Genomic DNA, 9,491 nt, shown 5'->3' with positions numbered 1-9,491 from the left:
AGGCGTGGATTTTTCAAAGAATATTTTTTCAAAGACTATAAGAGGCGTGGATTTTTCAAAGAATATTTTTTCAAAGACTATAAGAGGCGTGGATTTTTCAAAGAATATTTTTTCAAAGACTATAAGAGGCGTGGATTTTTCAAAGACTACAAGAGGCGTGGATTTTTCAAAGAATATTTTTGCAAAGACTATAAGAGGCGTGGATTTTTCAAAGAATATTTTTTAAAAGACTATAAGAGGCGTGGATTTTTCAAAGAATATTTTTTCAAAGACTATAAGAGGCGTGGATTTTTCAAAGAATATTTTTTCAAAGACTATAAGAGGCGTGGATTTTTCAAAGAATATTTTTTCAAAGACTATAAGAGGCGTGGATTTTTCAAAGAATATTTTTTTAAAGACTATAAGAGGCGTGGATTTTTCAAAGAATATTTTTTCAAAGACTATATAAGACTGGATTTTTTAAAGAATATTTTTTTCAGTGCCTATATAAGGCGTGGCTTTTTTAAAGAATATTTTTTCAAGGCCTACTATAAGAGGCGTGGATTTTTCAAAGAATATTTTTTCAAACCACCTTAGAAGAGGCGTGGATTTTTCAAAGAATATTTTTCCAAGGCGTGGATTTTTCTACTATAAGAGGCGTGGATTTTTCAAAGAATATTTTTGCAAAGACTAATAAGAGGCGTGGATTTTTCAAAGAATATTTTTGCAAAGACTATAAGAGGCGTGGATTTTTCAAAGAATATTTTTGCAAAGACTATAAGAGGCGTGGATTTTTCAAAGAATATTTTTTCAAAGACTATAAGAGGCGTGGATTTTTCAAAGAATATTTTTTCAAAGACTATAAGAGGCGTGGATTTTTCAAAGAATATTTTTTCAAAGTCTATAAGAGGCGTGGATTTCTTAAAGAATATTTTTCAAGGTCTATGAGAGGCCTGGATTTATTAGAGAATATTTTTTCAAAGACTATAAGAGGCGTGGATTTATTAGAGAATATTTTTTCAAAGACTATAAGAGGCGTGGATTTTTCAAAGAATATTTTTTCAAAGACCCATCCAAGGCGTGGATTTTTCAAAGAATATTTTTTCAAAGACATATCCAAGGCGTGGATTTTTCAAAGAATATTTTTTCAAAGACTATAAGAGGCGTGGATTTTTCAAAGAATATTTTTTCAAAGACTATAAGAGGCGTGGATTTTTCAAAGAATATTTTTTCAAAGACTATAAGAGGCGTGGATTTTTCAAAGGAATATTTTTTCAAAGACTATAAGAGGCGTGGATTTTTCAAAGAATATTTTTTCAAAGACTATAAGAGGCGTGGATTTTTCAAAGAATATTTTTTCAAAGGCCTATATAATGCGTGGATTTTTCAAAGAATATTTTTTCAAGGCCTACTATAAGAGGCGTGGATTTTTTAAAGAATATTTTTCCAAGGCCTACTATAAGAGGCGTGGATTTTTTAAAGAATATTTTTCCAAGGCCTACTATAAGAGGCGTGGATTTTTTAAAGAATATTTTTTTCAACGGACTATAAGAGGCGTGGATTTTTTAAAGAATATTTTTTTCAACGGACTATAAGAGGCGTGGATTTTTTAAAGAATATTTTTTTCAACGGACTATAAGAGGCGTGGATTTTTTAAAGAATATTTTTTCAAAGACTATAAGAGGCGTGGATTTTTCAAAGAATATTTTTTCAAAGACTATAAGAGGCGTGGATTTTTCAAAGAATATTTTTTCAAAGACTATAAGAGGCGTGGATTTTTCAAAGAATATTTTTTAAAAGACTATAAGAGGCGTGGATTTTTCAAAGAATATTTTTTAGGACCAAAGAATATTTTTCCAAAGGGCTACCAGATCCAAAGGCGTGGATTTTTCAAAGAATATTTTTTAAAAGACCTACAAGAGGCGTGGATTTTTCAAAGAATATTTTTTTAAAGACTATAAGAGGCGTGGATTTTTCAAAGAATATTTTTTCAAAGACTATAAGAGGCGTGGATTTTTCAAAGAATATTTTTTCAAAGACTATAAGAGGCGTGGATTTTTCAAAGAATATTTTTTCAAAGACTATAAGAGGCGTGGATTTTTCACAGAATATTTTTTCAAAGACTATAAGAGGCGTGGATTTTTCAAAGAATATTTTTTTAAAGACTATAAGAGGCGTGGATTTTTCAAAGAATATTTTTTCAAAGACTATAAGAGGCGTGGATTTTTCAAAGAATATTTTTTCAAAGACTATAAGAGGCGTGGATTTTTCAAAGAATATTTTTGCAAAGACTATAAGAGGCGTGGATTTTTCAAAGAATATTTTTTCAAAGACTATAAGAGGAGTGGATTTTTCAAAGAATATTTTTTCAAAGACTATAAGAGGAGTGGATTTTTCAAAGAATATTTTTTCAAAGACTATAAGAGGCGTGGATTTTTCAAAGAATATTTTTTCAAAGACTATAAGAGACGTGGATTTTTCAAAGAATATTTTTTCAAAGACTATAAGAGGCGTGGATTTTTCAAAGAATATTTTTTCAAAGACTATAAGAGGCGTGGATTTTTCAAAGAATATTTTTTCAAAGACTATAAGAGGCGTGGATTTTTCAAAGAATATTTTTTCAAAGACTATAAGAGGAGTGGATTTTTCAAAGAATATTTTTTCAAAGACTATAAGAGGCGTGGATTTTTCAAAGACTATAAGAGGCGTGGATTTTTCAAAGACTATAAGAGGCGTGGATTTTTCAAAGAATATTTTTTCAAAGACTATAAGAGGCGTGGATTTTTCAAAGAATATTTTCTTAAAAGACCTATAAGGCGTGGATTTTTCAAAGAATATTTTCTTAAAAGACCTATAAGGCGTGGATTTTTCAAAGAATATTTTCTTAAAAGACCTATAAGGCGTGGATTTTTCAAAGAATATTTTTTCAAAGACTATAAGAGGAGTGGATTTTTCAAAGAATATTTTTTCAAAGACTATAAGAGGCGTGGATTTTTCAAAGAATATTTTTTCAAAGACTATAAGAGACGTGGATTTTTCAAAGAATATTTTTTCAAAGACTATAAGAGGCGTGGATTTTTCAAAGAATATTTTTTCAAAGACTATAAGAGGCGTGGATTTTTCAAAGAATATTTTTTCAAAGACTATAAGAGGCGTGGATTTTTCAAAGAATATTTTTTCAAAGACTATAAGAGGAGTGGATTTTTCAAAGAATATTTTTTCAAAGACTATAAGAGGCGTGGATTTTTCAAAGAATATTTTTTCAAAGACTATAAGAGGCGTGGATTTTTCAAAGAATATTTTTTCAAAGACTATAAGAGGCGTGGATTTTTCAAAGAATATTTTTTCAAAGACTATAAGAGGCGTGGATTTTTCAAAGAATATTTTTTCAAAGACTATAAGAGGCGTGGATTTTTCAAAGAATATTTTTTCAAAGACTATAAGAGGCGTGGATTTTTCAAAGACTATAAGAGGCGTGGATTTTTCAAAGACTATAAGAGGCGTGGATTTTTCAAAGAATATTTTTTCAAAGACTATAAGAGGCGTGGATTTTTCAAAGACTATAAGAGGCGTGGATTTTTCAAAGACTATAAGAGGCGTGGATTTTTCAAAGAATATTTTTTCATCTCAAGCAAACGATTCGTCGGGAATGGGTCAAAATACCGCAGAGCAACAACGGGCAAAGTGTGACGGTTTCCTTGGCCGTTGAAGGGCATAATTAGTGACCAATTTGAACAAATCTAAACATATTCTAAAATTTGATGATATTTCCGACTTGTGTTGATTTCATTCAATGAAATTAAAAAAAAATTAAAAATTATGGCGTTTGACATTGTTGCAGTTATTTTAACTCACCCATTTCATCCATTTTCAATACCAAACATTCAAAAGACGGGGTAGAAGCAATGAATGTGCAAAACTCTCTCAGGAAGATATACGGACAACATAGAAATATAATCCCATCCTGTAATCTCATTCCTGTTTATAATTTAATGTGATCGTCAAAGGTGACTATGAGTATGAGGAATTGTTTCGTCCTAGTAACCGGCAGTGTGGGTCTTCGAAGATTAGTCATGTCCAAGGAAAAATGCTTATGTTTATCATTTAATTCTGAGTGGTTCCTAATTTTTTTGCCCGAAGTCCTCGAAATTTTACCAAAATCCCCATTCATTCAACCTACTACTTAATAATTCCATATCCACACAAATTTATCTACAAAATTTACAATTGTTACCTTTTTTTGCAAACTAATTACAACATCATTATCGAATAATTACCATTTTCAATACACACAAAACATAAAAAAATCCTCTTTTGTTTCAGTCATTTACAAGTGGGTCAGCAATAAACTCAAAAGCAGCCACTTTTTCTCTTCTTATTTGTTTGTAACACAATTTTGTTCATTGCACAGAAGAGCTGCATCTAAATTTACATTTGAATAGAGGACAACTAAAATGGATAAATACGAATGTCGTAGACAACAACAAAATTATCACAGTCTGTGCAAAAAAACAAAAACAAACCACAATCCTCCATATTTCAATGCGTTAATTGTTATGCAATTAATTAAAACCCCATTCACAAGTTGTGCGTGTTGTATTTTGAGTTATTTGCAGTGCAGACAAAACACCACCAGCAGATGTAGTATGAATGGTGACGGAGACAAAACAGACGGACAGACAGGGAACAACAACAACATTTTCAACACAGAATCTAAATTGTTGTTATTGAAATCATGTGAATATCACGCACATAGTATTTATGATCAGACATATCGGACGAGTCGCGTACATACATACATATTCACATGTGCCAGAATCAGTAATGGATTTAATTAATGCAGGAGATTCTACAGAATTTCATAAATCACCTCCATATTAGAAATTTTCTTAGAATAATATAAATAATATGATAACAATTGAATGGTAATTCATAGAAAATGTTGTTAATATTTTATCGATTTGTAATTGAAATTTTTATAGTACCATAACTGAACACACATATAGTATTAAATACCTATAGATTACGGATTTAAGTACATTAAAATCATGAAAACATATAGCTGTATTTTTAACAATGCAAGGTTTACATCTGCCTGGGCAAATTTATTGATTAGAATTGAGAGAAAACATTGCAATTGGAATAAATATGAAATTTGGTATTAATACGTCAAAAAGCTTTCTATATAAGAGGATTCAACATTATATTTTTTGACAATCTGCCACATGTTAACTTGTTTGATATATTATATCTGGCATTTATATTAAAATAATTTGGAAAATGCATATGCGAATTTTATAACATCAATGCAGAGGTCGGTGACAGTGCCTAAAATAAGGACACAATGGAATGCGCTTGTTGGATGGATGAGGACAATACCAAAACATAACACAGCCAAACAACGAATGGTGGTATCGGTCTTATTATTCGGAAGAATACATTTGTTTTTGTCAAAAAGGCGAGAGAAAACATGTGGGCAAATAGTGGTAAAGTAGAGCGAAGTAGGAAAATAGTTTTAGTATTAATGACAAATTTACTTTATTATGATTATACGATTTTTTACTTTTATATAAAGTGAGCTACATGTACAAAATGTAAAAAATAAACTATAAATGGAATTAGGAAAATATTCATTAAATATTTTCTTTGTGGTTAACTTTAATTAGATTTGTTAAGTTTGATGATTATAATTGCTTACAGAATTATTTGTAATATAAATATACAGGACGCCAAAAATGAATATGTAAAGTACAGAAAATTTCCTTTGGGGGGACTATCACAAGATGCTAATTTGGCAGAGCCGAGCCAATTAAGGATTTAATACACTATTTTATATCACAATCCGATCCTGTTGCATTCTTGAACTATAAAGTAAAGGCATGGAATTATAATATGAAAGATACTAAATCGTACATTCCCGCTGTTAGTATGAACTCGCCGAAATCCTTACTACGCATACTGCCCTGACTGCCACCATGCAATATACCTAGGACCATCCGCTTATAATAGCCAAAATATTGGTGACATATATCTATACTAATAAAATTGACTGACTTAACGATTCATCAATATTATCCAGATAAGGCTGGGGAAATACGTACTAGAACGTAACGAAATGTACTAAATATCGTATCATTTGTATTTGGCGAACCGATAGAGCTAGAACTCTGAAATTTGGATTGAGGGTCACAGATATAGGATAGATATGTTGGATAGATGTACCAAAGACTTTTTGGAAATTCAAACTATAAGTGTGCGAAAAGTACTAAAATGTACTAAATTTGGTACAATTTCATAGCATGTGAATTAATAGAGCTAAAAACTTGAAATTTGGAATGCGAATCCAGGTTAAAAAGAAAGGTCGATATAAAGTACTAAACAAAAGTACTAAACAGTACTAAATTTGGTACGATTTGAATTTGTAGAAACGGCTGGAGCTGGAATCCTGAAATTTGAAATTACATTAGGATTAGGATATGTAGGTATTTTTATAAATTTTTTAACATATGTGTACAAAAAGTACTAAGTCGTACTATAATTGGTACAATTTTATTTTGGGTAAACCGATTGAGCTGGAACACTGAAATTTGGAAATAAGGTTACGTTTGGAGTCTAGGATTGGGATATGGAAGTAGTACCAAATGCTACTAAATATAGAATTGGGGTTATGTAGTTTTGTGAACTAAATGGTACCAAATTTGGATTTATGTGAACCGATAGAGGTGGGATCGTGAAATTTGGAGTTAGGACACAACAATGATGTGTGGTAGGATTGGTAGGGGTATGGCTGATGTTTTGGATATTCATACTTATGGGTAGGGAATTCATACTTGGGATATGTGGGAAGTTTTGGAAATTTGTACTAATGTGCACTAAATGGTACAGATGTGGAATTGGAGTGAACCGATAGACCAGGAATTTTGAAATTTAGGGTTAGGATCACTGTACTAAATTTGGTACAATTTTAATTTTGTGTGAACCAAAAGACATGGAATCATTTGGGATATATCGGAAGTTTGGAAAATTCATACTAATGTGTTTAAATGGTACCAAATTTAGTACAATTATATTTAGGTAAAGCGATCGGGCTGGAATCCTGAAAGTGTGAAATATGATTTCTATGGAATTTCTATTAATGTATACTAAATGGTACTAAATTCGGTCAAATTAAGATTTGGTTTAACTTAAACAGCTCGAATCATGAAATTGCTTTTGGAAATAAGTACTTCAAGAGTTCGAACGTTAATAAATGGTTCCAAAATTAGTATAGAGCTAGATTGCTGTTCCGATCAGAATTGGTGTGTAGTTTTGAGATATGGAGGTAGTTTTGGAAATTCGTACTTATAGTATAGAGAACAAAGGAACTAAATGGTACTAAAATGTGTAGGTTGATTAGCACTTCGGACTATTCAGTTCTCTGTGAAAACAAATAATGCATTTAGACATGTTTAAATAATTCTTACGTTCGCTAACGACGTATCTGGCATATAACATTATTATAATACGAATACGATATTAAACTCAGATTCGGGCATCGTAATATTTGTACGAGACCAAAATCCTGATTTTGATTATAACTGTGGCATTTATTTTCACGAACATACCAAAGTATGTGTTAGGGAATATTTTGCTACATCAATTTTGTGAAATTTTCCATTTATTTAAATCCCAAACAAACACAATTACTCCTGATTGTAATATGAGAAGTAGAAAAAATATTATGTTTCAAATTCATATTATTAATGAAGTTGTGACTGGTGTTTTATGTTCGATTTTCAAAAAAGAGACGCCCATACACAACGACAAGTGTTGCACTGGCATTAATCTGACAGTATTTGACATTGAAACTGAAGTGTAACATTGCACAAAAACTCTTCATCTAGCAAGTCGGTTGAGGTTAACCCAAACGCAGCCACACAACAAGTGGACACTTTGATGTCTTCATTGCAGTTTGAATTTTCTTCTAAAATAGGTCTACCTAAGGCCACACTGCATCTCATGTGAACACATTGGCAATTTCCCAGAACGTTAAACAATTTATCATTCATCAAATGAATGAGAGAAAATCTCTAAGAACCCTCTAAACCACTTGAAATGGATGCGTGTGTATGTGTCCGTGCTATGCCGCAAATTCCAAAATTGTTGTTTAGAAGAAAACAATTAGTACAAATGGGCCTATAATGATCCTAGCCCAATGGTGGAGAAAAGTGTGCACGACATGGTAGCTAAAATGGGGAGGTTGTCATACCTCCCCCTTACATATGTTTAGTGTGTGGTGCCATATATCACTGTGGGAATTCTAATATTCCAAATATTCCTACATCATCATCATCATTAGACAAGAAAAAGTGCAAAATTTTCCTAAACCCAATTTTTTGTTTCTCTTTGAAAAATCTGTAGATTATTTTCCAACATGTTAATATTTATGGAGACTGGTGTTTGTTGTCTTCTTCGACGATGTGATTTTCCCATCTTTAGAGAGTATTGTGACTGCCGCTAATGGAGCATGCAATTTATTGTGGCCGTCATTTACCCACGTTCGAATTTATGGGAAAGCGCCACCGCCACCACCAAACGCGACCAGCATCATCGTCATCATCACCATCAATAGTCCAGCTAACCATTGCTTCGCTTCACTTGAAATTATCACAATAACAACAGCTACATGGATGAATACTCACAAATGAAAATAAAACAACAGCATCAACGAAAAAAATCACGAGAAAATATTTGAAATGATGCCAGAAGTTTATGATAATGCGCGACAAAAGGAATGCTGTGATTTGAATTACTGCTAATAGAGAAAGTATAAATCATGGCGTTTTAGCTTCGTAAGTGCTCAATCACAAATGAAGTGACTGGATCTGGCCTGTTTAGTTTATCCACATGAGGGATGGATGAATGGATACTTTCTTTGTCTATGCGAATGTTAATTCAAATGGACAGATAAGTAGATGCACATCCAATAGCTAAATCGTTTGACCGACCAACCGACTGACTGTCTCAATATGGGCTTCGTTAAAGGTCATTCATCAATTTGTTACACTTTATTCGGTTAGTCGTTGGGAGAAGCATTCGTTTTGAAATTATCAGATATTTGCCTTTTAAATGTTCAGTGCCTAATCATATTGGAGTTTGAATTTGAAAATAATACTCTCTAATTATGTGATAAAAGATGGATTTGTTTTGGTTGATTAAAATTCTAGAATAATTAATTTAAATGCTGGCCCGTACAGATTTTTATATATTATTTATAGGGACTTTATTATTTAGAAAATGTATTAGTATTGTATAAACAATGTGGACGGCCAACTGACACGTGGAGTAGAGAAATAAAATTCGGAGATGTAGCAGTGCAAACTACCGACAATCTAAATTTTCTAAAAAATTCACACCTTGCTATAATAGATTTTATCAAATATCCTTAAACATTCCACGTACTACTCTAAAAACATTCTTAAAAATTCAATCATAAAGCTCTATAATTACCGCGCATATACCTAATGGCTCTA

This window comes from Musca vetustissima, unplaced genomic scaffold, assembly GCF_032173495.1.
Source record: "Musca vetustissima isolate MV318-11 ecotype Yass unplaced genomic scaffold, APGP_CSIRO_Mvet_v1 utg237999, whole genome shotgun sequence".
NCBI classification, from domain to species: domain Eukaryota; kingdom Metazoa; phylum Arthropoda; class Insecta; order Diptera; family Muscidae; genus Musca; species Musca vetustissima.
This window is presented reverse-complemented; position numbering follows the sequence as displayed.